Source organism: Hevea brasiliensis, chromosome 16 (genome assembly GCF_030052815.1).
Source record: "Hevea brasiliensis isolate MT/VB/25A 57/8 chromosome 16, ASM3005281v1, whole genome shotgun sequence".
Classification (NCBI taxonomy): domain Eukaryota; kingdom Viridiplantae; phylum Streptophyta; class Magnoliopsida; order Malpighiales; family Euphorbiaceae; genus Hevea; species Hevea brasiliensis.
Window position 1 is genome coordinate 10,369,321 of NC_079508.1, and position 6,661 is coordinate 10,375,981.

Sequence of the window (6,661 nt, forward strand, 5' to 3'; positions counted from 1 at the left end):
TTTATATTTAAATCGTCGGTTCAATCCGGTTCAGAACCGCCGGTTCACGGTTCTTAAAAAATATGAACCTGAACGTCTGGTTCGAAGTCGGTTTCGGTTTTAATTCGATTTTGACCGAACCGGTTCGATTTCGATTCAAAATTGGACCGTGGCCACTCCTCCGGATAGGCATTAAGACCACCAAAGCCCGTGGAAAGTCTTATTGTTCTCAAAACTCATAATCAAGTCTAACTCAAGCCTTAAACATGCATAAAATAAAATAAAATAAATTTGGGGAAATATAACTCAATCCAATAGCATCATTCAACAATTAAGAGAGTTCAGTTCAATAAAGTAGTAATACAGTAATTTAATGTAATATGAAAATAATATTATTAAAGACCTCAGAAAGTATTTATGGAATATTTGGAATTAATTTTGAATATTTTGGACATTAAAAAAGTTTAGGAATCTGATTTAACACCCATAATTTGTCGTCGCTGTTCCTTTTCTTTTGATACTTACTCCATTTGTTTTAGAAAAACATTTTTTATATTAACAGATTTCAGTTCAAACTGAATCGAATTAATTCGATTCAATCAGTTTAATTTTTAAATTTAATTGGTTCGATTTAATTTTATATTATAAAAATTTTAATTATTTCGATTCGATTTGATTTTTAAAAAAATCAATTAAACCGAATCAAATCGGATAATAATTTTATATATTCAAATCGAACTGAATCGATTTTTAAATTAATTTATTTTTATGAAAAATTTATAAATTATATTTAATTATATATATATATAAATTGTTTAATTACATTTATTAATGATTATTAGGTATAAATCAAAATTAAAATTAGACCAAATAATTTAAAAATCAAATTTAAATTAAAAAATCAATCAAAAATCAAAACTGATCAATTTAAACTGAACCAAACCAAACCAAACCAAAATAAAACAGATTGATCAACGGAAAAACATTTTTCCACTCAAAGAAAAACTAATTTATTTTTAAAGAAAATGACTTATTTTTTAAAAGAAGAAGTCATTTTTTATTTTTTAAATTTTAAAAATCTTATTAAAATATAAACACTCTTATACATGCATGAAATAAATAAATATCATTAATTTAACATTATAATCAAATAAAAAAATATTTTTTTAAAAAATATTTTCTATACACAAGTCATTTTCCATGAAACAAACAGGTTTAATCAAAATCAAGCACAAATTACTAATGTTAGCCCATTTGAAACACAGCTCATTTTACAATTTTAAAATCTAATTCAAGACCATAAAACTCTCAACAAAATGTTCACAAAATCTCCTTCATAACTAGACTTGTATCCTTTATAACTAGACCTAAAACCACCCGTGAAGAAAAAATTTTAGAATCCAACACTCAAATATTTAACTTTCTTCAACCAATGTCAGACCTTTTAATACAGAACATTCAAATATAAAATTTGTTTTTCAAGTAATCACCATGTAAGACATTCCCATAATGTAATTTTTTTTTCTTTGATAACGAACCTTAATCCACCATTACTTCATCCTAGAATATAATACAAGACTCTTTTCAATTAGCTGAATTTTCAAATCAGAATATTATTCTTGCTACTTTCACAAATATGCACATAAAAATATATAATAAAAAGAAAAGGTAAAACTACGTGATTATGCTCATATACATGACCCAACAATTTTACAGCCATGCTGTCTGTGTGTCCAGTAGGTATACCTATCTTCACTTGATCTTCACTTGATGGCTGCCCAAAACTTCAAGTAAAAGATCCATTAATACAATTCCCATATGCTAAATACCTGCAGACAGTCAACATCATTGTTAAAAACAATGGAATAAATACTTAATAACAATTTAACATAACCAACTTATCTATCTTAAAACTGACTTTCTGAAACTTTGATACATTATCTACCATGTTGTTAGGTAGAAACCCTAACAACAGTTATTTCAGAGTTGAAATTAAAAGAACAGAAAATCAGAAGATAGAGAGAGAGAGAGAGAGAGAGAGAGAGAGAGAGAGAAGAGAATTGTAAGGAAGAAGATAATATTTCATTGAGAGTTTGAATGAATCTTTACAATATCTCACAGCCCTATTTATTGCCACTTTCCCTCCAAAAACAACTGCCTAACTTTTGCTACAATTTCTCCAACAACCTCTAACAGAAAGCTAAAACAGTTTCAACTACCATCACAACTAATTAATCATTTCACTTATTCTTATACTTCCTTCTTCTGTACGTGACACATGTATCAAAATATAACTCATTAAAATTTCCGATTCTTCTTGGGAGTTGGTACCACATTACTTCAGAATTCACAATTTAGTAACATACTTTTCTCATATCTTTCTACTCTTTACTGGCCTTACACATCTATTCCACGTCAAATATTATTCACATACTCAAACCATATCATAGAATTTCTCAGAGCAAGTATAAATTATATACCCTTGACATGGTTTCTAACCTTTATTGCCATAACCCATAGCAGAATAACAGATTCTTCATTGTTATTCAAAGTGAACCAATTATAAACAGAGTAAAACATCTCTAGTTTAATGGATCATAACAATTCAATTTCACTTCACTTCCTTTTTTGCACATTTAGAACTTCTATGATGGGTTTAGAATTGAGGGAAAACCTATTGTTACAAAGCTACCATATCAGAAGTCACTATATTTATTTAACAGAAGTGGCAGAGCCACTTTTATTAGATACAGATAAGCCATTTAATTTCATATAGTAGGAGTGACAAAGTCATAATTGTCAGATAAAAGAAGTGGTAGAACCACTATTGAATGTAACAAAAGTGGCAAAACAACTAATCTCAGGTCATTTCCCTTAATTATAAACCACGTATGGTAATTCTTAACCCTCTCTCATGTCTTCATGATTTAATAAATAAATTTCTATTTATACATTATAACTCTTACTTCACTGGTATTTTAGACTTCTTATTTTAGACTTCAACTACCATCACAACTAATTAATCATTTCACTTATTCTTATACTTCCTTCTTCTGTACGTGACACATGTATCAAAATATAACTCATTAAAATTTCCGATTCTTCTTGGGAGTTGGTACCACATTACTTCAGAATTCACAATTTAGTAACATATACTTTTCTCATATCTTTCTACTCTTTACTGGCCTTACACATCTATTCCACGTCAAATATTATTCACATACTCAAACCATATCATAGAATTTCTCAGAGCAAGTATAAATTATATACCCTTGACATGGTTTCTAACCTTTATTGCCATAACCCATAGCAGAATAACAGATTCTTCATTGTTATTCAAAGTGAACCAATTATAAACAGAGTAAAACATCTCTAGTTTAATGGATCATAACAATTCAATTTCACTTCACTTCCTTTTTTGCACATTTAGAACTTCTATGATGGGTTTAGAATTGAGGGAAAACCTATTGTTACAAAGCTACCATATCAGAAGTCACTATATTTATTTAACAGAAGTGGCAGAGCCACTTTTATTAGATACAGATAAGCCATTTAATTTCATATAGTAGGAGTGACAAAGTCATAATTGTCAGATAAAAGAAGTGGTAGAACCACTATTGAATGTAACAAAAGTGGCAAAACAACTAATCTCAGGTCATTTCCCTTAATTATAAACCACGTATGGTAATTCTTAACCCTCTCTCATGTCTTCATGATTTAATAAATAAATTTCTATTTATACATTATAACTCTTACTTCACTGGTATTTTAGACTTCTTATTTCATATTAATATATCCATAATGACCTAATTCAGAATCACATATCAAAGGTGACTCAATTAGAGCTTAACACACTACAACTTTACTTTGAATCCCATCTTCTCATATTAATTTATTTCTCTAAAGAGAAAAATTAAATAAGAATTATTAGCTATTCACATTCCTAATTTATTTATCGTATCCTGTATTAGAGTAATAGTAGTAAGAGATAAATATCTTTTCCAAAATGAGTTTACTTATTGATCTACTTAAATGCGGAACCACCGAATTAGATAACAAATTTTTGGTCAAACTACAAAGTTACATAATATGCTAGGCACATACATAATATCAGGAATAACAACAAATGAGACAGAATTATATAATCAGATGTCTTTTAACACAATATTGAATTATATCATTGTTTTCTATCAATTTAAAATGTATACAGTCACCATAGGTTTGACTCAAAACTTAATTACACCAACTTAAAGTTCATCACATCATCTCAGAGATAGATATGTTGACTAAAATATAACATATTTAATTCATTTTAATATCCTTTGCACATATATTTATTTTCATAGTTGCTATTTTGCATCTTACAAACAGATAAACTATTACAATAATTGATCATCCATTCAATCCTACAGATCATGCTTAAATTAAACTAGCATAAATAATATAATTGTTTTCTATCAATTTAAAATGTATACAGTCACCATAGGTTTGACTCAAAACTTAATTACACCAACTTAAAGTTCATCACATCATCTCAGAGATAGATATGTTGACTAAAATATAACATATTTAATTCATTTTAATATCCTTTGCACATATATTTATTTTCATAGTTGCTATTTTGCATCTTACAAACAGATAAACTATTACAATAATTGATCATCCATTCAATCCTACAGATCATGCTTAAATTAAACTAGCATAAATAATATAATAATACTTTAATTTCAATGAATACAACCAAGTCATACTTTTACTTATCTCATATATGATTAGAACAATTTCAATGAAATTGCAGAATCCTATAGTCATTTAACCATTTTATCCACAATATTCCCAAAACACTCGCATGTTTTAGCTACTCATATGCATCCTCATAACACTTTTCATATAATTATAAAGTTCAGTCGATCTACCTGTTCAAAATTGTGCCTTAACACATATTAATCTCATCATATGTAACATAACCAAACCATATACAACTTAATGAAATTTTATTATTATTTTTATTATTTTTAACTTGTGTTGAAAAGGGTATGAATAGTCATACTCTTAATTTATATACACATATATAACCAAGCAGTAGCAACTATAGTTACTATACATGATTATAAATTATACGCATGGAAAGATAGAGTTTAATGCTTCAAACACTTACTTCACTCCTTAATTTAGCCTTAGAATATCTCAAGTAAACAAAAGCCCTTCTTTTTCGTTTCTTAACCGAAACCACAACTTAAACTCCTCTACTTTGCTCGTCCAAAATAGCTAAAGTTGCGAATTTCTTATGGCATGCACATAATAAAATTTCCAGCATATTCAAACATTCAGTTAGTTCCTGTAAAAGAGTTCTAACAAGCTGGAATAACTCATTAAAACTTTTAGTTAAAAAGAAAATTCCCAATTTGGGCAACTTATGAAACCTAAGTTTCAATACTCATAATTTCTTTTCATTAGCCTATATTTCAGCCAATTTAAATCAATATAACTTCTTTTAAACACATTTAGTCTCCTGAAACCATTAAAAGATTTCCAAATTTGGAAACCCCAATAATTCTTTCTCAAAACCTAACTTTTCTGTATCTTATGTTCCATTTCAAATTCTTATTATTGTTGATCCTCAATCACATCATTCCCACCCATAATAATGAATTTTAAATTGATTTAAGGATGGGTAACTAGTCTGTTGAAGTAAAAAAAAAAAATCTGAATTTGGGTTTTCTCCTCCACTTTCCTCTTTCAATATCTAGAGCCTAATTTTTAATCCACCTCTTTCTCAAATCATTTATAGACATCTATTGGAACTTATTAGAACATAATTGAAAAGAAAGAAAACAAGAGAACCTTCCCAAATTGGTGCTCTATTCTCCCATTCAAGTTCTTTTTTTTCTTTCTTTCTCCAACTTGTTAAATTGGACATCCTAGCTACCATTTGAGACCATGAAAATATGCTTAAACTGATGGAAAGAAAGAAACAAGAAAGGAAGAATTTTCTTTACCTCTTTGCTGCATTTGGGTTTCTTCCATAAACCCTCAATTTGTCAATTTATCCAAGAATTACCACCTTAAATCAATCAATAGAATCATAAGGCAGAGGCTTGAAATAGTATTTGAAGGAAAAAAAAAAATAAGGGAGAGTGTTTCCCTTTTACCTTGATTGAAACCATGCTTTCCCCTCCTTTCAAAACCCATTTTAAATAGTAATATTCTTCTTCCTTTTAAGGTCCTTAATCTTCTTAGGGATGCTACGAATGGATTTAGAGTTGAGAAATTTGAGAAAAAATGAAATGAATGGAGAGGAAATCTAAGGAACATATGCTACTGTTTGGAGATAACAAAAGAGAGTTTGAGAGAAAACGAAAGTTACGTGAAAATGCTAAGAACAGATGAGAGAATTCGTGCGTTCTCCGGACGCTCTCTCTTTCGTTTTTTCATTTTATAAACTAGGTCCAAATTATGCCACGTGAAATGAAGTAGGTTGTGGATAGAAAATTTCTAATGGGTCCCTCCTTATTTTTGAACTTTACCCATGAAATCCATGGGTTTTTAACTTTTTGTTTATCGTAACTCCCTCAGGACATGACTATGAGGATTTAATTCCTTTGTAATGCGGACAATAGAGTAGCGTTCTTAATTTAATTAGAACGTAATGCATTCAATATTAAATAAGTTCACTAAAAGT

General features: G+C 28.7%; 1 long non-coding RNA gene across 1 annotated transcript; it reads right to left on the minus strand.

Moving 5' to 3' along the window:
- Positions 1 to 1,486: 1,486 nt before the first annotated feature.
- On the minus strand, positions 1,487 to 6,406 carry LOC110662795 (uncharacterized). Its single transcript, XR_002496377.2, has 3 exons — positions 6,132 to 6,406; positions 5,979 to 6,043; positions 1,487 to 1,808 (listed from the first exon to the last, which is right to left on the minus strand). It is a non-coding gene; the product is annotated as an uncharacterized LOC110662795 (long non-coding RNA).
- Between the last annotated feature and the right edge of the window lie 255 nt (positions 6,407 to 6,661).